The 27,245-nt window shown below is 37.8% G+C and overlaps 1 protein-coding gene across 1 annotated transcript in view; it reads left to right on the top strand.

The window, feature by feature from the left end:
- The window catches only part of GTF2F2 (general transcription factor IIF subunit 2), a 147,235-nt gene that overhangs the window by 98,035 nt on the left and 21,955 nt on the right, over positions 1-27,245 (top strand). The window lies entirely within an intron of this gene.

Genomic DNA, 27,245 nt, shown 5'->3' with positions numbered 1-27,245 from the left:
CTAAGCATCTCTTGTCTTTGTAGTTCTGTACTCCCTCTGCCCATTCTCTTGGTGTTCCTTGGGGTTCTGGCCTCTTCTTACTCTGCTGCCATCCCAACTCAAGTGTGTGCTGTATCAAAACTGGTTGCTTGGGCAGCCCGGGTGGCTCAGCAGTTTAACACTGCCTTCAGCCCAGGGCCGGATCCTGGAGACCCGGGATCGAGTCCCACATTGGGCTCCCTGCATGGAACCTGCTTCTCCCTCTACTTGTGTGTGTCTCTGCCTCTCTCTCTCTCTCTCTCTCTCTCTCTCTCTCTGTGTGTGTCTCATGAATAAATAAATAAAATCTTAAAAAAAAAAAAAGAATTCTTTCTAAAAAAAAAAACTGGTTGCTTTCACTCTTTCCAGATGTATCATGTGCATTCTTCTCCCATTGTTGTGCTCTGTTCTTGGTTTTCTGCTTACCAAACTCCCTATTTATCCTTTAAGGTTTAGTTCAAATGTGAAATGTCACCAGCCATTTTTCTCCACACAGGATAATCACCCTCTCCACCAAGCTCCCACTGCACTTTTTCTAATAAACCCCTCATCACATTTCACTTTTTCTTTTACTTTTTTACTACTTTGATTTATCTTGACTAGATAGTGAGCTCCTTGAGGTCAGGGAATATATCTTGTTCATCTTTGTTGTATCAACTTTATGTTCAATAAATATTCATATTTGGCCAAAAATCAAAATTTTAAAGTTAAAGATTTATGGTTATACCATGATTAATGAATCTCTTAAGAATTAATACTCTTTTTAAAATGCATTTAGCTGTGTTTAAATTTAAATTATAAGTCCTGAGAAGCAGTACTGGCATGTGGTAGTGTTTCTACAAAGCCTCACAGCTCTTGCGGGATAAAAATACCTCAGTACACAATTTGTCTTTGTTCACTCACAGTTGAAAATCAACAGGACTAACCTTAGGTAAAACTGTGAAGTAGGGAAAGTTTATCTTTATTATCCAGGCATCTCCTTTTCACTCCTTTCCCCCTTAGTAATGACTATCTTTAGGCACAAGGTTTTTATCATATTCTGATATTTTCTATCTCAATTCTGAATACATTTTAAGAACGAATAGGCATCAATCAAAATGGGTATTTGATTTTAAACCCTTTATTACTACATGTGAATAATAGCCATTAGATTACTTGTTCTAGGTATTTGAGTAGGCACTTTTTTTTTTTTTTTTTTAATGGAAAGGAAGAAAAATCACTGAAATTACACTATGCATAGGTTGGCCCTAAACACAAAATTTAAGTAGTCCTTTTAGTTTGTGGTGGGACTTGTCACCAGGACAACCATCTCTACTTCCTGGACCAAGTGGGTAGATCTGGTCCGCCTGCATTTGTTGGAGATCTCTTCCAAGGATTTAAAACTTGCTGCTGAATGCAACCCACAGAAGTGGCCAGATTAAGATTAGGACCATCACTAGTCCCTATAATGTCTTTGTACAAACTTGTGAAAAGTCATCCTTCCTTAAGTGTTATTTTTGTCTGCCAGGGATCGTGGCAGTTTATATATTTTGTTGAACAAGATGTTATTGCCATCTGCCAGAAGATTGTCACAAAAATTTTACAAACTTTTGCCATCTCTTTGAATGTGCCCCTTCAGTGTGGCAGTGTGGTGCATTGCAAAATGGGCAAACCTGGGAAGGAACTGCATCTCTTATTTGCAGCAGGCTCAGATGTCCTATTTTCTTCTTACTAGTTGGCTTAAAATCTAAGGTGCTTGTCTGGTCCTTGTAAGCACTGACATTTTCAGCCCTTGGTCTGTGGTTTCCCTAAGTGCTTGAAGAGTAAGGAAAGATATTACATGTTCCTTTGTTAGGGAAACAAGGTCTCATTTACCATTTAGTAATCAGCAGGAATGATAATAAGCAAGTCTTTAACTTGCTATTAGAAGGGACTAATTTAGACTTTGGGATGACCGGGCTTTACATATTCTTAGTAGTTTGTTAAAGTACAAGAAGACCTTACTTATAAACATCTTCTAGACTATCCCTCTTGCTTGAGACTCTAATGAAGTTGTCATGGGATGTATTGTAAAGAAAACTTGAGTAAAAAAGAATCCTAGATAAGTAGAGAAAGCCATTTTTAAAGGCTGACTTGGGTGAGTGGGGGGGGGGGGCATGCGTGGGTGATTAAGTTGATTAAGCATCCAACTCTTGATTTTTGGCTCAGGTTATGATCTCAAGGTTGTAAGATCGAGCCCCACATTGGCTCTGCACTGGGCATGGAACCTACTTCAGATTCTTTCTCCCCCTCTCCTCTGCCCTGCCCCCCTTCATGCTTTCTTGCCCGCCCCCCCCCCCCAAATAAAAAATTAAAAACCTGCCTAGGGGAACTGATTTTCAGGCAGGACAGTTCTGTCTGCATGGTAATGGCTTCATATTCTATTAGATGTTCAATTTAATTACTTTTTTTTTTTTTAATCTTCTTTCCATTTTTACAAATGAAAAAACTGAGCTGTAGTTAACTGATTTGCCCAGGCTCACAGTTTGTGGATGGCAAAGCTGAAATTTGAACCCAGATTCAGTTGATTCCAGTGTATTAGATGACAGGGTACATCTTTTGGCTGTAATATTTTCAAAAGATTGCCTGGCATATCAGTAGGAAAGGGGAAGGGAGTTTGTTCTCTTTCTCTCTTTTGTATAGGATGATCCTTGCCCTAATGCCCTACAACTTAATACTGTGTTGGTACCATGGTTCTGTTACATTATCAAATAAATAGGATAACATTTTCAGGATTTATATGATATGTAACTTATTTACATGTTTTCTTTGTTTCATTTTAGAATTTTTTATCTAATTTCAACTACAACTTAAAATGAAATTTGGTAGCATAACTTAATTAAATTTCAAAGCTCCATATATCTGCAGGAGAGAGTTGGAATATTCAATGATTTTACATGTCTGTGGAGTTTATTATTTTATTTTTGTGAAGTTTATGTGAAATCTGTAATGCTTTGGGTAGTTTTGATGTACTAGTGGTTACGCTGTTTTGAAGATGTACTTCTCTATAATATACCATAGTGTGACACTTGTTACATATTGTGTACTGATTTTTTTATGACTTTAAAAGCCTCAGAATGTCTACAAACCCTTTTCTTGTAACATGTTATATATTTGAGGAAAACTGAAAATGTGGAATTAGTAATAATGATAATGTTCACGCAAAAACGTTTCAGACTGGGGGATCCCTGGGTGGCGCAGCGGTTTGGCGCCTGCCTTTGTCCCAGGGCGCGATCCTGGAGACCCAGGATCGAATCCCACATCGGGCTCCCGGTGCATGGAGCCTGCTTCTCCCTCTGCCTGTGTCTCTGCCTCTCTCTCTCTCTGTAACTATCATAAATAAATAAAAATTAAAAAAAATATATTTAAAAAAAAACGTTTCAGACTGAAAAATAGTAGGCATGTGGGGAAAACAGGAGAGGAAGATGTGGGCTTAGTAAGCTTATGTAAAATAAAACATGCCAGTGAATGGTATTTCCACTAAAATGCAGCAGCACAAGGACAAGACTTTTTGTCTACTTTATTGGCTGGAGTATCTCTAATTACTGGAAGAGCCCCTAGTGCCTAGTAGGTGCACAATAAATATTTGTTGAATGAAGAAGAAATGAAAGGTATGAGACTTAGGTTTTATGCCTTTTGTCATGCAGGCTGCTCAGGAGTTTGATCACAATGAGTCATTTCTTTTTAAGCTGTCGCATGCCAAGTTGATTTATCTACTTCTCTTACTTCCCCATATTTCATAGCTTCAAGGTGTTATTTATTACTCATTTGTTCAACAGATATATATTAAGCATCTGTGTATACTAAGTGGCGTAACATTAAAAGGAAGCCAGAGCTTTATCTGTTTTGGGAAATGGATCACAGGCAGGTATTAAATAATAATTTAAGATAGTAGGTTATTATAGACCATATGAGAGATTGACACCAGCAGTAAATACCAGGTTTCAGAAAATGCTGATTTGGTGAAGTCAGGGAAAAGAGTCATAGGCTTTGAATAGATAAAGAGCAGGAGAGAGAGGTTCAAGGAGGAATGGGCACATCACAATCTGGGATAAATAAATAGGAAATGTAGTAGATCAGCGTGGTAGGCTGAGCAGACACAGGGGCTGATTGTACAGTATTGCAGTGTTAGGCTGAACAGCTAGATGGTCTAATGAGTCACAGATCGCACACCTTTCACCCTGAGGGAGATTCATAGGTGTTGTTCAGGACTCTGTCTTTAGCACATTCTCTTCCCTTCGTTACTGTGAACCTCTATTTTTCCTCTGGCCTTTGTAGTCTTTGTAGCTTCTGCTTATCTCTTGAAGTGTATCCACCCCGCCCTCCACATTGTCTTGCTAAGTGATCCCAGCCCTTTAGAAATATATGCACAACTCTGGAATTTGTATCTCCAGCTCAGACTTCTCTTTGGGCCTTCATACCTGTGTATTTACGACAGTTCGCTTGAAAGCTCCCCTTGGTTGGCTCATAGGCCTCTTAACTTCACATCCCTGAAGTTGACTTCTTGGTTCTTACCCACTTTCCCACCTCTAATGCAGTTCTTTCTACAGTCTTCCCCATTTCTACTCAGTCACTCGGAAAAAACAAACAAAAATTCATAGGAGTTATCCATGATTCCTCTTATTCATGATGAGACACAGCCATTCCATCTTCAAGTTCTGTCAGCTGTACCAACACTATACACACTGACCTACTTATCATTCCTGCCACTACACAAATCTGCCTTCTTCGCTCACCTAAATTTAGGACCAACTGTACAATTTGTAAGGGCTGTTGCAAAACAAAATTCCACAGTCCCTTATTGATAAATTAAGAATTTCAAAACAGTGACAGCAGTGCATTAAATCAAGTGTAAAACCCTTCTCAGTGTGGGCCCAGTGCCTGGCCAATGGCTCCTGACCCTGCAGCTGGCTCTACTACTCTAGTAGCCTTCTATCTAGTGGCTCCCTGCTTCCCCCTGTGGGCCATTCTTCACATAGCACCATTAGCATAAGAGGAGATCATACCACTTCCCTGCTTAGAATTTACAAGATCCTGTACTGTCTACCTTCCAGACTCTAAGTGCTCTGACCCTAAAGCTTTTTTATCCACTTCTCCCACCACACTCCTGTTCTCATTCACTAGGCAGCAGCCAGAATAGCCCCTTCTTTGTCCCTCAGAACAAGAACAGTCCCATCTCCAGGCTCTTCTTTCAGTCTGAGCTCAAGTCTTTCAGCCTCCTTTCCATCAGGCAGTGCTGAGGTCATATGTCACTTCTTCAGACAGGCCTCTCCTGACCACTCCTAGGTGAAATAGAATAGCCGTCTCCCCACCACCACTGCCTAGTTACTTGCCATGCCGTGACTTAGTTTTATTGTATTTTTAGCACTTATTACTGTATGGCACTATCTTTATTAATCATGAATTATTACTTATTGACTGTATTCCTGTCACCTAGCATGGTGCCTGTCACTTGATAATGATGAATAAATAATTGTTTCATGAATGAATGTTTTTCATAATCCTTTTAGCCTCCTGCATTTTGGAGATTTATCTAAAAAGAGTGATGAGTATTTTTCCTTTGTTAGATTCTAATAATCTTTTATTTGTTGAATTCTCATAAAATTGAATTACTTATATTTAATTTACAAATATTCCAAAGTTAATTTTAAAATATCAAATTATTTTCTCTTTAAAATGGCATAAAATGACACATACTTACATGTATTGTAGCGTGGACAACAAATTAAAGATGCTATTGCCCATTGAAACTGAAGTTAATACCATAGACTGAGCAGAGTTCCTCCTCCCACCATCAATATTTTACATCACAATACCAAAGGCTACACAGCCCAAAACTTCACAAATGTGTGTAAACCCGTTATTCCGCAAACACTGAGCACTTATTATGTACCACACACTCAGGAACAAAAGGTGAGTAAGACATTTTTTCTGCCCTGTGTTGCTCACTGTAGATAATTTGAACATTGATATGCAGCATTCTGTGTAGTTTCAAAAAGTAAAAAAATCACTCGCTCTGCTTCATGAACTATACTCGATCTTCTAGCTTTTAAAACTTTAATGCACAACCCAAAATAACACACTTGTTATAGGAGAAACACTCTCACACACATACACTTTATGAGGCTAACATGAATGTGAACTATTTAAAATTAATTTACAAATCTGTTGTTTACCAGCACTGTCTGGTACACACACCAATTTTGGAAATGGTGGGTGTGGTGACGGCCAAATGCTATTGTTCACAGAATTTGCAGTACTTACCACATAATTACATTGAGTGCCATATGGCATTTTATTGCAGCTCATTAAATTACGAGGAGTTTTACTTCTGTTTGTGTTCTCTTTAGTCCCTTCAGTAGCACTGTTTTTTATACTATATACTTTAGATATGCATTTTTTCATAAAAAATATTATCTTTCAAGATGAACATTATTTATAGACTAGAGCACTATAACTTTTCTAGAAATAATCCCCATGTGGACTCTAAATAGTGACTAAATGACAGTGGACATGTTATATAGTCCCCTGAATATAGAAAATAAGAATATTGCTAATCATACCAACAAAGAGATAACTGAAATTATCAGTTTTAAAAATTACCTCTTGTTGGCTTAGTACGTTAGTGTCTTTTTCCTTCTTGGAACTCTAGAGGAGTTAGTTGCTTCTAATAGTTGAGTTTTCCAAATATGTACTACTCAATTCTTTTTAACATTTGTAGCTTTAAGCAATTCTTTAAAAAATATGTATGTATGTATGTATTTGAGAGAGAGAAGTGGGGAGGAGCAAAAGGAGAGAGAATCTCAAAGCAGACCCTGCGCGGAGCACAGGGCTTGGTGCAAGGCTCTATCTCACAGCCCTGAGATCATGACCTGAGCTGAAATCAAGAGTCGGATGCAAAACCGACACTGCCACCCAGGCACCCTGCTTTAAACAATTTTTGATGAACGAAAATCTTTCTGAAATATGTTATATATTATACCTACATCCATATCTCATATACAAAATCTATTGGGAATGTAACCTAGCCTTCTCTTTAACTTAGTTTTTTCTTTTGAACACCTGTTTTGAGTTCTATAGTAGTTACTTTCAGAACCTGTCAGAGAGAGTAGGATTATTTGCCCTTTTGCAAAATGGCCATAAAGTATTATGCTTTGTGAGTTCTTTTGCTTGTTTTGTATATATTCTTCACTTCCCTCTTAACAGCTCTCATTTTGTCATGTTGATGGTGTTACTATCTGTTGCAGCCCCTCTCTTCCTTCTGATTTAGTGTTTTTAATTTCCTGTGAGCCAGGAAACCAGTTTTAAATTCTATTAAAATGAATAATGTGTGCAAAAGTAGACTGAATAGACTGAGTGAAGGTCTGATGGGCTTGTCTATGAGTCAAGTGCCCAGAGCTGTCATGCTTGGCCTTGTGACATCTGTTTTGGATGCTGAGATGTTCTTTTTTGCTTCTTTTCCTAGTTCTAGTTAGAGCAAATGTCACTACTTAATAAATAGAAAATATTTAGAATATTATATAGAATATCTATATAATATATATAGAATATCTCATTTTGGAACCTTTCTTTTGGGTCAGTTGGTCCTTGTTATTAACATGATACACTTGTAGCATATTTCTGAAACTTAGATATATAATCAAGTATTGCTAATTAAATTCCCTGATATCTTTCCAAGTGCTTTGCTATGAAACTGAGTCATGCAACTAAATGAACTCTATTAAGCTGTTGATTGCCAAATCTTGTTTCTGTGCTCTTTATTCAAATTTCTGTCATGGGTGAAGCATACAGTTTCAGAATCAGTTGAGTGTTAGCAGAGCAAGATATTCCTCAGTCAGTCCTAATGTACATTCATTAAACCTTAAACCTATATTCTGGGATGCCTTCTTTGTCAGGCATCGTGCTAGGCACTATGCCTGCTATCAATAAGAAAGACAGGATTTCTATGCTTATGGCTATAAATAGTACCCAGTCTTTCTTAAATTTTAACCTGTGTATGCAGATCACCTGAGAACTTCATTAAAAATGTTGGGCCAAGGCCCCAGAGGTTTTGACTCAACAGATCTTGAGTTGGGACTAGAAATAAGCACTATTAAAAGACAACCTGATGATTCTGAGGTGATGGTCCTCCGAGCACATTTTAAGAAATTCTAGTCTGCAGATAAGGAATTCTTAACAGAGTACTTGGCAAATAAGATATGGACAAAAACAATATACTGCTGTATTTAACCTGATGACTATTTCATCTGTAAACTCTCTCAAAAGTATTTTTTAAATCATTGGCTTATGCTTCAACCTTTATGTTGAGATGAAATGATGGAAACTATGACTAAATCTAAGCATGGTAATTTCTTACCTCTTAAATAAGCTACCAACAGATGAATCTTTTCCATGAGAATAATAAGAATAGCATTGCCCTGTGGCATGCTGTCTCCCAAAGACTGCAGATATTTGACAGCTACAGCAAAGGCAAAATATTTCTTCCCAACAACTTACTTAAAAATGAACTGTCATTGAATGCACAAGAAATCATTGTCAGTGGTTGCCTCCAGGGAGAAAGATCTAGTTGTCTAGGTGAGACTCTTATTTTTCATCATGTATGCTTTTGCACTGTATAGATTTTATACCATGTGACTGCATTACCTAATCCAAAGTAAATTTGAGAGTGTATGTCACTGTGTTTGTTACCACAGGTCTAAAAGTATACTGTTGTCTACTATTTCACTATAGATGTCTCTTAAGCCTACCTTTCTTTTTGACACCTTCCCTGTGACCATATCCTAGAGGATGGACACTTTCCTCTGCTGGGTACTTTATTTGAATAACTCAGCACTTTATTTGAATAACTCTTCCCTTCTTCAGAGGTTTTGTGATACCACTTTATCCTTACACATCATAGAGTCTGTGTCTACTTCATTGTTTTAGTTCTTTATCAGAAAGTGCCATTTTAATTGTGGGTTAATAATATATGTTAATGTCTAGAATATTATTATTATTATTTAGATTTAGATTTTATTTATTTATTCATAGAGATGCAGAGAGAGAGAGAGAGGCAGAGACGCAGGCAGAGGGAGAAGCAGGCTCCATGCAGAGAGCCTGACGTGGGACTCGATCCAGGGTCTCCAGATCACGCCCTGGGCTGCAGGCGGCGCTAAACCGCTGCGCCACCGGGGCTGCCCCAATGCCTAGAATATTATCTGCATTATTGTTCCTTCAAATTTTTTTCTTAATTCTTCTGGTTTTTTTTTTCTTAATTCTTCTTACCCATTTGTTCTTTCATGTCAATTTCCAGTAAAAAAAAATTTTATTTTAAACCTATTTTTTGGGAAGAACAGCTTCTTAGCATAGTTAATCATCTTGTTCCAAAATACAGTTGTCTTCTTTGATTTATTCAAGCCTTTTATGTATTTCAATGATAAGTCGTAGGTTTCTTCATAGAAGGTTGAACATTTTTGGTAAGGGTTGCCCTGTGTATTTATATTTTTGTTGCTCTGGTAAATGCTTTTTCTCAAAAAAATATTTTAAAGCTGGAATATAGGTATTTTGTATATTTGCATTGTTTCTAGTCTTTTTGTTTTTCTAAAGTACGTAATTAGGGGCACCTGGGTGGCTCAGTCAGTTAAGCATCTGCCTTTGGCTCAGGTTATGATCCCAGGGTCTTGGGATTGAGCCCCACATTGGGCCCTGCTCAGCGGGGAGTCTACTTCTCCTTCTCTTCCCAGCGTATGCTCTCTCTCAAATAAATAAATAAAATTGCTAAAAAAATAAAGTACAGGAATGCCTGGGTGGATCAGCGGTTGAGCGCCTGCCTTCGGCTCAGGGCGTGATCCTGGAGCCCCAGGATCGAGTCCCACATCGGGTTCCCTGCAGGGAGCCTGCTTCTCCTTCTGCCTGTGTCTCTGCCTCTCTTTCTTTGTCTCTCATGAATAAATAAATAAAATCTTACAAATAAATAAAGGACATAATTATATTGTTTGCAAATGTATTCTGACATTTAAAAAGTACTTGATTAGCATACGAAATTTAGAAGAGTTATTATATAAATGTACATATCCATAGTTGTTAGTCTATTAAAAATGTGAAGTAAAACTTATGTGTCCTTGGGATGCCTGGGTAGCTCAGTGTTTTTTTATTATTAAAATATTTTATTTATTTATTTATTCATGAGAGACACACAGAGAGAGAGGCAGAGACACAGGCAGAGGAAGAAGCAGGCTCCATGCAGGGAGCCTGATGGGGGACTCGATCCCCAGACCAGAATCAGGCCCTGAGCCAAAGGCAGACAGACGCTCAACCAGTGAGCCACCCAGACATCCCGAATGTCTGCCTTTGGCTCAGGCCATGACCCCAGGGTCTTGGGATCAAGTCCCTCATCTGGCTCCCTATAGATAGGCAGCCTGCTTCTCCCTCTGCCTATGTCTCTGCTTCTCTCTCTGTGTGTATCTCTCATGAATAAATAAATAAAAATCTTTAAAAAATAAATAATAAAGTTTTTAAAAACAAAACCAAACTTATGTGTCCTTAAGTTCCTGAGATTATTGATCAGAGACACACAATAACTTTTTTTTTTTAATTTTTTTTTATTTATTTATGATAGTCACAGAGAGAGAGAGAGAGAGGCAGAGACACAGGCAGAGGGAGAAGCAGGCTCCATGCACCGGGAGCCCAACGTGGGATTCAATCCCGGGTCTCCGGGATCGTGCCCCGGGCCAAAGGCAAGCGCCAAACCGCTGCGCCACCCAGGGATCCCCACAATAACTTTATTAAAAAAAAACCCTCAGTTTGGGTTTATGAATATTCTTCCATGAAAAAAAAAAAGTTGAGTGTTGAGGAACCTAGGTTGTGAGTCTAGGCAGTTTTTGTAAGACAAATATCACATGGTTGCACAGGCATATGCATATGTGACACCTTATCAAATTGCACAGGATACAGATCAGCTTCCTTTATATCAGTTATACCTCAGTAAAACTTCAGAAAGCAAATACCAGAAAACTTTTTGCTTGTGTCAGGTTTCTTCTATGATAGTCTTTTTTTTTTTTTTTAATTTATTTATTCTTGAGAGACAATGAGAGAGAGACAGAGACACAGGCAGAGGGAGAAGCAGGCTCCATGCAAGGAGCCCGATGTGGGACTCGATCCCAGATCCCAGGATCACTCCCTGAGCCGAAGGCAGACACATTCAACCGCTGAGCTACCCAGGTGTCCCACTTCTCTGATAGTCTTGCCTTTGTTTGCTTTCACTGGAGAGTTCTGTAGTTTTTGCTAGTGGGCTTTAAAAGAAGTGTAGATCAGTAGGTAACATAGTGTCTGACAGATAATAGACACGGGAATGTCCTAGATGGACTGTAATTGAGTAACATACTGGGTTGTTTTCCTCTTGAACACGACGCTTGCAGCACTGGTTAGTGGCTGTAGGGGCACTGTAGTCTAGTGAGAGCTGTCAGAGACAGAGAAGAGTGAAGGATGAGGGAAATGGAGCGACCGCGTAGGGAGTAAGGGGCTGCTTTGTTTGGGAGGTGAGGATCCAGAGAGGCATTTGCCATGAACACTGGAAGTGAAGGGTAGCCAAGAAGGTGGCAAATTTCAGGAACAAGGAGGAATACTTAGAAGTTCAAGAAGCTCTTCTGTTTGGGTATTTGTCTTGGCCACTCCACCAGCGTGTAGCTTTTCCATGCTGGTTTCTTTCATAGTACCTGGTTCTGGAGGTCAGCACCATAGGTCTACTTACCATACTTACATACCATACTGCCCTTCCACTTGCTGGTACCTGATACTCGGTGTAGCTGCTCTTCATCCCTTGCTTATTGTTCTCCCTGACACCATTCTCTCTTTACCCTGCTTCATTCTCTTTTTTGTGGTCAGAGTTAATTTTCATTTTAAAGTGAGCCCTTTCCAATGGCTCCCCAGTTTTGACAACTGACTCCTATATCTTAGTTTGGCATAAGAGCTTCTGTGGTCTGACCTAATCTTTTTACCACTTATGTTTTCACCTCTTCTGCCCTCCCTCCCACCTTTCCCTCATTATTCTCTTCCTTCTCCCTCCTTCCTCACTCACACTCTCCATTCTTGGAATTTGCCACCTTCTTTTCTGCCCCTCATACATACCATGCCCCATTCTGTATAACAAACTCCTAGCTAGGCCTTCACCTCCCCAGAAAAGCCTTTCCTTACTCCTCCAGGAAATTGCCCTTTCTTCCCCCCTGTATTTGACTCCATCTCTCCATTGTAGCTTTTACAGTACACTTATTTACCTCTCTGTATGTTTGTCTTTTTTTTTTTTTTATTTAAGATTTTATTTATTTATTCATGAGAGACAGAGAGAGAGAAAGGCAGAGACACAGGTAGAGGGAGAAGCAGGCTCCATGCAGGGAGCCTGACGCGGGACTTGATCCCGGGTCTCCAGGATTAGGCCCTGGCCTGAAGGCGGCGCTAAACTACTGAGCCACCCGGGCTGCCCTGTTTGTCTTCTTTATTTTATTTATTTATTTATTTTTCTGTTTGTCTTCTTTAATTAAGAGCAGGCACTTGTAGAATACAGGGTGGTTTGCCTCTGACAGTCTGTTTAGAAATCAGACTTCTGTTTAGAGATGTGATATCACTTTGAAATAGAGGCTTTTGTTGGGGTTGGAAGGTGGCTGGTGAGAAGATAGTGTAAACATACATATTTAGCAGAAGTTGGAGATACTGTTTATAATACAGTGTGAGGAAGAATGAAGGGTGAGTGAGAAAGATTTATGTGTTAACCTCAGAATGTTGAAGATGAGATGTTTGAGAGCTGTTGGTGGAAAGGAACCTGGTCAGAGGGACAAACATAGTAACGTATGAAATTTTTTGGTCATCTCTTACTTTAGAAACAGAATACCTAATTAGATACTATTCTGAACTTAAGGTGTGTGGGATACACATCCCCCTGCCCCCAACAAACAGCTTTCAATTTGACAAGCAAGGTAAGATAGATACATAAGAAATTGGAGTAAAAAGTTTAATAATGGCAATGTGTGTGGTGTGTGAGGTTAGGTGTTCGAGTATGGTAGGAGAGATCATTTCAGCATGAATTTGTGTGCCTTTGAGCATGCCATTCACATAGGAAGTAAGAGATGCGTTATGTAGTATGCCTAAGTCTCAAGAATTAGAAGATCCTAATAGAAATTTGAGAGGATAAATTTAAGTATGGCTTTTAACACTCTGATGTTTATACTGATCAAAGCAAGGACAAAAACAAACATAGCACTTAATATTTTTTTAAAAGATTTTTATTTTTTTATTCATGAAAGAGAGAGGAGCAGGCTCCATGCAGGGAGCCCGACGTGGGGCTCGATCCTGGGTCTCCAGGATCACGTCCTGGGCTGAAGGCAGTGCTAAACCGCAGAGCCACCCAGGCTGCCTGCACTTAATATTTAATAGAAGTCAGGCAGTTTTGTATATTGCTCGTCCTTTTTTTTTTTTTTTTGACTTGTAATGGTAGTTTTGCCAACAAACCCCCCCCTCAAAAAACCGAATCAACTTGAATCAGTATTGCCAGTGTACTTGTCCATTTTTGAACTGCTATAATTGTTCCATAACAATAGGCTATTACATAACTAGTTACATGTCTTGTAATTATACTTTATTTTGAACTAGGACTTTATTTTTTGTGATAGTGTGTCATCAAAAGGTTATAATATAACTAGCATCATTTATATAACCAACATAATTATGTAACATAACAATAACACAACTGACATTTTTACAACTAACATAATATTAACATAACTAATAACATTAAGTAGATATGAAGATCTAAGCATATCTTTAGTTAGTTCCTATATAGTTTGTGTCAGCTACAAGTTCTTAGTGGCAGTGCAAACATATGAGGAAAAGATAGCGTTTGGGGTTTTTTAGTTTATAGCCTTTGTTTTTGAGTTAGAGTAAGAAAATATGGAGTGTAAGAAAAATTTAACTTCTTTGAGAGAATCCTAATTCTAGCATTGATCTTCTGTCACTGTACCACAGAACTTTATATCCAGCTTTCATTATCATTCTTGAATGTAAAGTTTTAATTTTTCAAAGTCGAAGCATGCACAGAATTCTTTCAGCCCCTCTGTTCATCTTTTTGGTGGCAAGAGAGTGAGACCATATGGCCTGAAACCCCATTCACAGTAGAGAGTCTGAAGCAATGAATCAAGGGGGAGTCCTTCCTTCTCTCTTTGCTGTCCTAAAGGACAGTCTGAATGACTTGCAGTCTCTGATACCAATATCAGTATCAGCAGCTGGTCCAAAATGGAGCACTCTCCCTTGAGCCTTACCGTTCCTTCTGTAATTTTTCCCCCAGCTTGATTTGGTTTTAATTAGCACCAGAATCTCTCTTCTTAATTTTTCAAAGATTGCTAAAATAGTATATTGAAATTCACCTTATCGTTTCAAAAAATTCTGTCTGAATCTTAGCACACATTGGTAACCATACACTGTCAGGTATTTCCCATCCATTATTCCTGCATTTATACTTTCATGGAGTCACTAATGAAGTAGCCATTTGCTATAGTTGCTTAGTCACCATAGCAACAGTGTCTTGGTTAGTGTACGACAGGGCAGCTTCCTACAGTTTGACATGATATGCAGCTAATAATTCTGATTTCTACTGAGAGGCAACTGGAATTTTGCAGAATGGAATTTTTAAATTTGCTGAATAGAAGTTGTTTGATCCCACTGGTATATTCTGTTGGCACCCATCATGTAGTCATAGGATCATAGGAATTTTAATTTGGAAAAATGATTCATACTTGCAGTATATATCACAGTGGCTAGCTAGAGAAACATTGCTTCTGTCACCATAAGCAGCTTATTTAATTCCTAACCTAAATATTTTTAGGAGTCTAAGAAATTGATCAGAAGGTTAGCAGTTGGGGCTGCTTGATAATCTTGGGTGCTTAGCTCTAGACTATTTTAAAGGATTCTGGCTATAAGCCTTCAATTTATAGTATAATATGAAAATTGGAAAGTGCTTCTTGTCACAGTCATTTTTCCCATCTTTTATTGTCTGATTTCTGTTAGGTCAGCCTCTTCGAACTACATTACCTCATTCATTTCCCCCTTTACACACCTACTTTAAGTTCCTTTAGTCACTACTTAAAGTAACAGTTACATAAATTTATTTTCATTTTTTAAATGTGTCTCCTTCAGATTTCACATAGTGTGAACATGTACCTTACAGAAAATACACATTCTATAATATACTTTATTTGGAGAAGATAATATAGCCCATTCGTGGTGATAGAGTTCACAGTTTCAAGAATCTGATCTAATCTTAACTGATATAAAGATTGTTGCTGTACCATCTGTTATAAAATATGTAAAGACTCACTTAAACCAAGTTCATTTCACATCTAAATTGCTTTTATCAAATGTACTCCATACTTTAGCCCCTACCTCGTGTATGAATTAAACCCACAGACGCCTACTTCCCTTTAGTCATCTATAGTCTCATTTTGATCTGTATAAAAATACAGCAAGCTCAAATCCTATTAATTTCTTTCTTGGCTCTAAATATTGAACTGGGAGAAGCGTAACATGGGTGTCTTTTAGAATGTGTTCATACAAATATCTGTGTACATATACATACATATGTACATATTTTTTCATTTGTTTCTGCCTAACACAGTTGTTGAATGAATAGTGCTAAGGGACCAAAGTTGTAGGGTCAGTTGCCATTTGAATGTGTTACCTTGGACTGTTCCACAGACACAGCCAGCTTTCAGCTAGCAATACTAGAGGGAAATGGGAAATAAAACCATTACAACACAGGAGTTTATGCTTTCTTACTGGTGGTCAGCCTCATCAGAGATATCTACCAGAGGGACGTTTACAAAGATAAATGACCCACATTATCATATCAAAAGCTTAGCAAAAAAACACGGATTTTGTTCATCACTCTCAAATATGCATCATGGCCAGGTAGCCTATCTAATAATTTGTACCAACTATGCATGTTGATGATGTGGAAACATTTTGATATATTTGTTTTGGCCCCTAATAGTAGTCCTTCTGTGACTCTATGAAGAGTAGTCTGATATCACTAACATTCTGTAGGAATTATAGGCTATAGAATAAATGACTAAAAGATGAAGCTACTTTCAAGTAGAGCTAACAATGCAAATGAAATAACACAGAGAATCTAAATCCATAAAGCATCAGGACTATTTTTACCCTCACATTGGTTAGAAACCCTTTTCCTGTGTGCTGAGTTTGTTGTCTTCATACTGAGACCAGCTGTTAAAAATCCTAGGTTTGAATTGAACCAGATAGTATTTTATATATTTAGGAAATCGAGATCAAAACATTTCTATAATGCCTTCTTCCCTCTACTAATAGCAAGAAAAAGAATTTGTATTATATTCAAAATATTCAGTTCTTAATCTATCTGTAGGCTTTATGTAAAAGAAAATTTGCATGATGACCAGGTGACTTTATGTCAGTGTTGTATAATTCCCCACCAAATAATCAAACCAGAGACCTGATATTTATCAGTTAGTGGATAAACAGTTTTGGGAGCTTCCAAAATGGAGTTGGAGTTGAATGTCTATTGAGAGGGCTGGCAATGTAAACAGATAAAATTGTGAAATTAGAAAACCTTAGTGTAATAATTATTCTCAGCACTTTCTCAAAATTGTGAACATATAAGCAGTAATGCTTCTGTTGTGAAACTGAATTGTTACTATACTAATGGTAATTTCTAGCAATTTTTCTTTGTTTTTAAAGAATTTTATTCGCAATGGTAAAACCTGTATGAAACTTAAAGCTCTTAAAATCAAATTGCAGCTTTAAATCAATGAACACATCTCAATTCCTGATGGAAAGAAAATCTTTTGCATCTTATTGATTAAATATTTTTAAATATTTTCAATTAAGATGTGTATGATGTGATTCAAGAAGATTCAAGGGCTTGGCAGTTTCCAGTGTACCACATTGAACTGCTCCAGTGACTGCTTAGCCCACAGTTCTCTCATCCAGTCATTCCTCTGAGTCATACATCACTGTGGGTGAGTCCGTGGACTCTTGTACGTGGGGAATCCGCAAGGAAGCAGAAGATAGGAGTCCGTTATTTAGCTGGGTGGGAGAGTTTAAGCAGCTCAAGCCTCTAGAATTAGTACTTAAGCAAAACTCACCTTTTTTCTATGAAAATAATCTGGGAGAAGAAATAGGAGAAACCTAAGCTACTTGAGTGAAGTGGTAGTATCAGGAGATTTCTAAGCACTAAGTTAACTCACCACATCCACAAAACTTTATGAGAGTCAGCTTAAGTGTTGGGCAAAGAATCCTTTGGGATATAAAAACCTACACTAATCCTTAGAGATTATGGGGTGGAAAGGGGCCACATTGTGTTATTGTTTCATGTTCCCTGAGGCATTATCTTATTTGGTCATCAATGTAAAATAATGTATATGAAATAATCCACAGCTTGATAGTAAATCTAGAGAAAATCAATTACAAAGGTCAGGGAGATTTAAAAAAAAAAAAGAAAAGACCAAAAACCCCCCAGGACACTAGCCAAAGTAAAATAGACACAATAAAGCAAGGAAAGGAATCAAATAGATACTCCATGAACTTGTATCCACTGTGCAGGTTTCCTAAGGGTAGCCCTATCCTCTGGGAAGAAAAATTGGAAAACCTCCTTGAATTGTATTTAATATGATGAGTAAGAGGGGGAAGATAATTTTTGAGATAGTTTAAAAATGGTTGAGTTACCTGTATGACTTAAAAGAGATGTCTCCTCAAATGTAGTTTTCTACTTTTATGAAACTTAGATAAGTGTGCTGCTGGTCACTACTGGTTGAAAGTTATATATGATTTGAGTGCCCTAAAGATTAAACCTAAAAATATTTGACTACATCTAATAATTCAGCGAATTTAAAAAATCAGATGTAGACTTACTCAAAACTGTAAGCTATCATATTTTTATATGTCTTTTGGTGCTATGGTTAAGTTATAATTAGTACCTCTTATGAGCATTACATGTTTTACCTGCTGCTGAATGGCATTTAGGAAGAAATTTTCTTCTTTTTTTAAGATTTTATTTATTTATTTGACAGAGAGAGCACAGGTAGGTGGAGTGGTGCAGGCAGAGGGAGAAGGGGAAGCAGGCTCCTTGCTGAGCAGGGAGCGCAATATGGGGTGCAGTCCTAAGACTCTGGGATCATGACCTGAGCTGAAGGCAGACACCTAACTGACTAAGCCACCCGGTGCCCCAGGAAGAAATTTTCTTAGCCTTGAAAACATCAGAGGAGATCAGAGAAAAGAACTTTTAATCTGATGTAGCCAAATATCCCCTTTTAGAATAAACACAGGTCTTGATTTTAAGATCCAGTTGGTAAACCAGATAATAATTAAAAGTTTGTGTTGTTGTTTTTTTTAGATTTTATTTATTTATTTATTGAGAGACAGAGACAGAGAGAGAGAGAGAGAGAGAGAGAGAGAATGGCTGGGACACAGGCAGAGGGAGAAGCAGACTCCATGCAGGGAACCCGACATGGACTAGATCCCGGATCTCCAGGATCACACCCCAGGCTGCAGGCGGCGGTAAACTGCTGCGCCACCGGGGCTGCCCTAAAAGTTGTTTTCAAATAATCCCCATATATTTTTGTTTCATGTGGCTACTTGAGTAATAATAATAATAATAATAATAATAACCACTACAGTGTAATGAATGCACACTTAGTGACAGTGTTTTATAAAGATCATCTCCCTTATTTCTGTTGTTGTAAATCTCAGTTTTTCCCATGAAGGCACCAAGAGGTTGACTAACGTGTCCGAGGTCATACCTGGTGGTAGAACTGGAACTTAAAACCAGAGTATGGTTTCAGACCCTACCATATCATCCATGGTATGGTACATTCTTTGTAGACTAAGCATTGTTCAAGGTCTTGCAGTATGCCATAGATTTGCTCTTAGTCTCTCATTTTTTTTTAATGTAAAATATTGGCATGAAACTGAATATGAAAGATTTGTTCTTTTGAATATCGAGTTATAAATATTAGTGGTCCTCTTGATAGATAAGCTTTTGCCCACTCCCCTGGGAACTGTACCAAATTATTTAGGCCTTTTACTTTCATTGGAATTTGGAGAAGGGAAATAAAATAAAAACTTCTTAAAGAATGAAATTTAAGTATTTTTGTCAAATAAATGGTCCCTAATTAGGTGACCTTTTTTCTTCTCATGTATTTCTACTTTATGCCTATACTAAAATAGTGACTGGAGTATCTGATTAACAGGAAAAGCAGCAGCAGCAGCAGGTTTCTTCCAATAAGTGCTGTCCCTTCCTTCTGCCCCCTCTTTCCTTTCTGCCTGCCCCTCTCCTTCCTTCCCTTCCCCATCTTAAAGTGGAATCCAAACTTTCCAAGGTGAAAAGAAACTTGCTTCATGAGCTGGTATAAAAAAGCATGCCTGACTGGACTAAGGAAAAAAATCATAATAGATAAATTGCAAGTGACCAGAACTGATAATCATTTGAACAAAACCTTCAGCCACCGCGCACTTGAGGCATCCTGTTGTTTTCTAGACTCATTAGAGCTAGTTGTTCTGTGTGCTGTCTTCCTGGTCCCCTTCCTCCAATGTGTGTGTCTGTTGTACTTGCACACAACTAGAGCCCTGATGACCTAGAAGTAATGTAAAGGTACCCACTGATCGAACTTGCCTTCCAAGTTCAAGCTAATAAACATATTGTATAAGGAAAGAATATAAGAGAAAAGGAGAAACTATGCAAGATGATGATATTTTGGCAGGAGGCAAGATATTTATATTTTGGACTGTTGAGTGGAGATTTTATGTTGTTTAGCAGCGATAGTCTCTGAAATGCTGGTGACACTAGAGAAGTGAAAATTTGGTAATAGATTGACAGTTTTACAGTGTTTCAGTGAAAAATAGAAATTAGGCAGTAATTAAAAAAACAAGAACGAGACCCTTAATAAAATGTCTTCATTACACGGACTGTCATTTATTTTACTTAACTCAACACATACCCAAACTTGTCGGTGGCTGTTTTTCTGTCAATCTAAGGAGAGGGATCCCTGGGTGGCGCAGCGGTTTGGCGCCTGCCTTTGGCCCAGGGCGCGATCCTGGAGACCCAGGATCGAATCCCACATCGGGCTCCCGGTGCATGGAGCCTGCTTCTCCCTCTGCCTGTGTCTCTGCCTCTCTCTCTCTCTGATGACTATCATAAAATAAATAAAATTAAAAAAAAAAAAAAAAGAATCTAAGGAGAAAACAAAGTCCAAGTGTGAATCATTCCCTTGCTCATTGAGGGCCTCTTCTGAATACCGTGCTAGCTAATGTAATGGACATATTTTGGAACTTAGTACATTTTCTCAAATAGCTATAAATACATTAAATTGGGATAGTATACACTTACAACTTGAGACATCTGGATTGTTTCATTGTATTTAAGATGTAATTATGATATAGGTAAAGAGCACTGGAGAAGGAATCTTGAATTCCTCCCCACCCCACCCCCACCTCTACTTCTGACAACTGTAGGATCATGGGCAGGTCATTATTATGCTAGGACCTAATTAGCAATTTGAATTCTATTCTCATGTAGAAGAATTCAACTTGTTAAGTCTTTCACTTAGTGAGAGCTGTTAGGTTGAATCATATGAAATTTCTAGTTTTATAAAGAGCCAAAAACTATCTAATTTCTGTATTGTTTAGGAGATATTTTTTTGTTAGTCTGATTACTGGCCAGAATGCACTCCACCAAGAACAATCTAGGAGAGCCTATCAGCCAGCTCACAGATTCTCCTTAGAATAAGAACATGGGATTAGAGGTGGAAAGAATTGCTGGTCCTTCAACAAAGCTACAGTCTTGATGCAAATGGTTATTACACAGTTGTGTCGTGACTTTCCTGCTTCTAGTAATAATTCTTAATTCTTTGCTGCTGCTTTGCTTAAAACCAAAAGCAAAAACTCCCCTGGAATACAGATGTCAGAGGGCTGCAAGCTAGTGGCCTGGTATAGCTAATATATATGTTTTTTGGTATTGAGGGGTTATTTTTGTTTTGGGGGGTGGGGGAGGGGGAAGATTTGCACTTTAGAAAAATTGAATTGTTGGCAGTGTTTAAATGCTTTCATACAAAAATCTGACTCTGGGGCAGCCCGGGTGGCTCAGCGGTTTGGTGCTGCCTTCAGCCCGGGGCCTGATCCTGGAAACCCGGGATCAAGTCCCACGTCGGGCTCCCTGTGTGGAGCCTGCTTCTCCCTCTGCCTGTGTGTGTGTGTGTGTGTGTGTGTGTGTGTGTGTGTGTGTGTCTCTCTCTCTCTCTTTCTGTGTCTCTCATGAATAAATAAATAAAATCTTAAAAAAAAAAATCTGACTCTGCATTTTCTTGAGTAATTAGAAGATCTGGTAATACTCTTCTTGTATTCCTATAGACTGTCAAGTAAGTGCTTATTGCCCACGTGGGATGGAGCGTGTGCTCTGTTTTCCAGTTCACCACAGCCCCCATCTCTCACTGGTACTTACTACTTTACTTAACAGGCTCCTGTAGATAGGTAGATATTTGGGTTTGTCATTCTCCAGTCGAACTTTCTGCAGGGATAGAAGTGTTCTTTACCTGTGTTGTCCAATATGTTGACATTAGCTACATGTGCCTTTTGGGCACTTAAAATGTGATTGGTATGCCTGAAGAGCCAAGTTTTAATTTAACTTAAATTAATTTAAATAATTGCATATTGCTAGTGGCTAGTATATTAGACAGTGCAAGTAGATATGAAGTGTCTGTTTCCTAGAGTGAAAATTAAACCTTAATATATTTTACAGTCTCTTCTTTTCAATGCCCAGTCTAAATGTTAGGTATATTGCTGCAGGTCTTATGATTTGACACCAGATTGCCATCTCTGATTGAATGCAGCTTAAAACTTTTCATCTTTTATTTTCTCATTTATTCAACACATTTATACTACAGGCCTATTCTAGGCCCTGGGGATATGAGCAAGGTTCCTATTTTCATGAAGCTTACAAATAATTAATAAATATTTGTAAGAGACACTTAAATTACTTAATTTCATATTTATTATCTTTAATCCTTCCAATAGCCCTGCCAGATAAGGATATAATTCAGTTACTTGTCAATTGCAAGCTGTAAAATTTCTTCATTGTCACTCAGATCCACATCTAACAGATTAACATGTGCTGCTGTGATATTTCCAGCAAGAAACTCTTCTCTGTCCTATTAAAACTTCCTATAAGTGGACCGTATTAAAACTAGATGTCACCAGAACCTTTCTTAGTAGTAAATCAGCTCTGGGTGCACCTTATTACTACACCTGGCCTTTTTCCCAGCCTTCTGTCTGCTTGCTCCCAAGCTGGGCTTTCTTCTGAAACTTCCTTCTTGTTATCTGACTTTGGGTCAAGTATATGTGCTCTCACTCATAGGCAGTTCTGTTGCTCCACTGCTATTCCTGTTTCTCCTTGCCTTGAGACCTTTCTTTCTCTCACCTTGCAAATGTCAAACTACTTACCCCCTTGGAGGCATTGTTTACTTTCACTGCTTTACTTTTCCCTTTAAAAAGTGAAATAAAAATCTTAAGAAAATACACATTCTTTTGTGAAACCTGTCATTTTAAGGATAGCATAGATTGCAATCAAATGCAGCTGTAACACAAATGACTCCTACATTGGCTGTTGTTGGTGGAAACATTTGTTTTTCACTGTTTCTTGTAGTTGTTTAATTCTGTAGTTGATAACTAGATTAGTCAAGGCAGTGTTACTTAGAGTTTTCTGCTTAGGCATGAAAATAGTCTGCATGTATAAAATTAGGCATTAATGTGGGATTTCTTAATATGGGTTTTGCCCTTTTCTTTTGTGATCTAATTGTCCAGTAGTGGTGTCATTTGTTCATTTGCTTAACAAATAATTATTGAATTACTTTTACATGAGCTGAACTGTACTTACCAAGGAGGTGGGCGGAGGATCTAGTGACTAAAATTCATAGACTTGTCTTCCATAGTCTGCCTGTATCTTTAGAGCAAGGGAATTTGACTTTTCCCATTTTGTTAGATTTTAACAGTGATCATCCTTTATTTTGGAGATGTTTATGTTACTATTTTTTTACATAGATTTTATATTCCTGAAATATATAATTTAAAAATCAAATTCCCAGTATAGTATGTAAATATTAATAAAGTATAATGAAGAGGATCCTTAAGTGATTTTGATAAGGGTGGTTATGGACCATGATTATAGTCTAGTGACTCATGACATAGCTTAATAGGAAACTTTTTTTTTTTCAGTGTTGAAAATGTGCTCTTCTGTGTGTATGTGTGTAATTGGGCTAGTTGTAGGCAGGTTGATGAGTGTCACAGAGAATTACTTATTATGAACTAACCAAACTCAGTGAGTTTTTTTTTTTAATTTTATAGCAAGAATCTAATTAGAGATTTATTCTGCTATATGGCCTTTTAGAAGACTGTAGAAAAGGGACTGTATGCTATTAGGGACATTATAGATTAACTGCTTGAAACTTGGGGTAAAAGAAAAAGAAAGATCTGAGTTCCAGTTCTCTTTTTGCTTACTATAAGGAAAGAGTGAGAATGAGATGATGTAGATAAAGTTTTCAACACAGTTTCCAGCACATAATTGCTCTTTAAATGTCTGCTATTATTTGCTATAGTTATTGTTTTGTTAGTATTGTAGCTCTTAGGTCATGTAGCCTTTGAACTTTTTCTTTGATGGGAAGAAATAAGAGATAAAACTGGTTCTTTAGATAATAATTCCAGAAAGACCAATAATTGTTCTAGCTTTCTACGAGTGGAAGTATATTCTAAATTGTCCTGAAATGATGGTAGTAATTAACACTAAGTATTTTTTTTTATGGTTTATAAAACAAAGGTAAAATAAGATCTGGCTGCATCTAAGTGATCACAGGTTATGGTTTTTGTGTTACAGTTTCTTGACAATAACACCATATTTAAAATTTTTTTCTGAAAAAGTTAAGACTCATTTTTTAAAAGATTTTATTTATTTATTAGAGAGAGAGAGAGAGGGAAAAGCAGAGGGAGAAGCAGACACTCCCCTCCCCTTGCTGAGCAGGGAGCCCAATACGGGGCTTGATCCCAGGACCCTGGGATCATGACCTGAGTCGAAGGCAGACACTTTATCAACTGAGCCATCCAAGCATCCCAAGCCTCCTTTTTTAAAATGGTCGGGACAGTGAAACTTTTAGTTTGTTCTCAGTCCAGCCTACCACCTCTATATGTACTTTGCTGTTCAGCTTTACAATCTAAATATTTCCAAATGTTATTATTTTGTGCAAATCCAGATAAACCTTATTTTGACTTTGAAGGCATGTTGAGGTCAGTGATGTTTAATTAAGTGCATTGTTCAGTGGTGAAGTGGAGTTGCAAAGTTTTCTGACACTTTGTGAGATAATGTTAAATGAATTTATTTGTGTTAAGTAAAGAACACTGGTAACCGATTTTAAATTATTCAAGGTTTATTAAAGTGTATTAAGGCTTAGTTCTTTAAAAATATGTTACAAAAAAATATGTTACATATTCAGTCCTTCAATTAACCTTTTGAGTTTTGAATCATAAGATCCCCTCTTTTAGTTAAAACAAAACCCTTGAAGTTGATGCTTTACATACATAATAGGGGGACACCTGGGTGGCTCGGTGGTTGAGTATCTGCCTTTGGCTCAAGGTGTGATCCCAGGGTCCTGGGTCCTGGGCTGGAGTCCCACATCAGGCTCCCCGCAGGGAACCTGCTTCTTTCTCTGCCTGTGTCTCTGCCTCTCCCTCTGTGTCTCTCGTGAATAAATAAAATCTTTTTTAAATAAATAAATACATAATAGGAAGGTTAAGTTTTTATGTGAACTCTTTATTTTTAAAAAGTTAATTCAATGTTTTCTATATTTAAAAGATGAGCTACTTTGAGGATAAAAATGGCATGACACTGGATGACAGCATTGGCTTTTAGAGCTCTTGCACTAGAATTGAAAGGAAATGAAAGTATGCCACCTGAACCTGAATCAGGATGCAGTGCCTGCAAATAAACTCAAGTGTAAGAGTATGACAAGAATAAGTTACCACTTATAAAGAAGCACTTACCTAAACAAACTGAAACCCCAAGGAATTTTCAAATTGTGAAGTAATGGGAACAATCATTTAATGTGGGAGGAAGAGCTAGTACATGCCTCCCTCCTTGAATGTCTCATAAGATCAAATTATGGAGTGCAGTGATTGAAACAGGGAAGATAATTTAGTGGAAGCGTAACAGATAGATTACCATTTAGAGAGGCCAACTCCCTGAGAACTGATTCTGGTAGGGGATAGGGCCAAGATTAATACAAAGAGGTTTTCAGAGACAGGCTGCCACTAGTGTGTGTGGCTTTTTTTCCCTCAGGGAGTTCTATATGCTTAGTTCTAACTCCTTGTAAACATTCCTACACTTGTCTTCACTCACTTGTTTCTTTCTTAGTCACTTTGAGATGTCTTCTCAGCTCGGAGGAGTCATTTCCACCCAATCTTTTTTGCCTCACCTCTTAAAAGCATGGGCAGTCCTGCTCCAGCTTACCTTGAAGTGTACACACTGGGGTTAATGTTTACTTTATAGCAGCATGCAGTCACTTGTCATAATACCAACTCTCTGCCCCTTTTTAGTTCTGCAGTTAGTTAATAGATAAGCATTTATTTAATGTTGGTCTTCCACTAGAACAAGTCTTTTCTTTATTGCTGCATTTTCAACCTCTAAACCGGTGCCTGCCTGAGATAGGCACCCAGTAAACACTTGCTAGATAATAGGCAGCAAGAGGCTTCCACTAAAATACGGGCATAGCACAGCTGCAGTCTGAAACAGATGTTGGAGAATGGTAGACAAAGCTGGAGAGATAAGCAGGAACCAGATCCCAAGAGATATGAAGTCATACAAAGGACCTTGTGCTTCATCCAAAAATAGTTAAGAGGCCACTGAAGGAGTCTAAGTCCAAGTCCATCTTTGGGTGGACGTCCCCCTTCTAGACCCCTAGTACTTTCTTCGTCGTTCACAGAAAGTATGTTTGGTTCATGAGAAGCTAAGTAACATTGTATGATTTATGGTTACACATACACTAATTTCTAAAGACATTTCTAGAGTACTTTTGTTACGCTTTATGAAATAATCATTTTGTGTATTAAATTATAGAAATAATTGGGTTTATATATAATTTGGTTTATAAATAATTGGAATAATTTAAATATTTGTTTCAATACAGGAATGACTATACTGAATTTGGGAATCACAGTAAAACCAAAATGTATATAGTATTTGTAACTTTCACATTTGAAGAAGTAGTTGCTGTGTATCTAAATTCTTCGAAGTGACTTGGTGTTACATACCAAAAATAGAAGCAAATGGATATATATTTTTTTAAGATTTTATATATTTATTCATGAGAGACACAGAGAGAGAGGCAGAGACATAAGCAGAGGGAGAAGCAGGCTCCATGCAGGGAGCCCGATGTAGGACTCAATCCCGGGACTCTGGGATCACACCCTGAGCCAAAGGCAGATGCTCAACTGCTGAACCACCCAGGCATCCCAGAAGCAAATAGGTAATTAACTTATGCAAGGAATAAAATAATGAGAATGTTATAAAAACAGATACTTTTTATACTGCAAGTTGTGATTTTTAAAGGAATTTTATTTATTTATTTATTTATTTTTATTTATTTATGATAGAGAGAGAGAGAGAGAGAGAGAGGCAGAGACATAGGCAGAGGGAGAAGCAGGCTCCATGTACCAGGAGCCCGACGTGGGATTCAATCCCGGGTCTCCAGGATCACGCCCTGGGCCAAAGGCAGGCGCTAAACCGCTGCGCCACCCAGGGATCCCTTTAAAGGAATTTTAAATGAAAATTATTTTTAGTTCCTGTTCTATTGAACAAAAGAATTTAAAATAATATGTTTATGGCTTTTCCCCAGAGGTAGTATTTTGAATTATATTTTAATTTAGATGGAGATCTGCAATAGTTCTCTACTAGTGCTGTCCAAGAGAAGTTTCTTTGATGATGGAAATGTTCTGTATCTGTGCTCTCCGGTAAAGCAACCATTAGAACTGAGTGTCAGCATATTATCTTTTTATCTTTATCTCTTATCAAGCAAATGGAATTTTGAATAACTTGATTAGTTTTATGCCATATAATTTAAAATAATTCATTTTTACTTGCAGATTTTTTCCCCAGAAGTTTAAAGCTGACTAGCTTCTTG

The sequence above is a fragment of the Canis lupus genome, chromosome 22, assembly GCF_011100685.1.
Source record: "Canis lupus familiaris isolate Mischka breed German Shepherd chromosome 22, alternate assembly UU_Cfam_GSD_1.0, whole genome shotgun sequence".
In the NCBI taxonomy this organism is placed as follows: domain Eukaryota; kingdom Metazoa; phylum Chordata; class Mammalia; order Carnivora; family Canidae; genus Canis; species Canis lupus.
The sequence above is the reverse complement of the archived record's forward strand: the minus strand, read 5'-3'. Positions and strand labels throughout refer to the sequence as shown.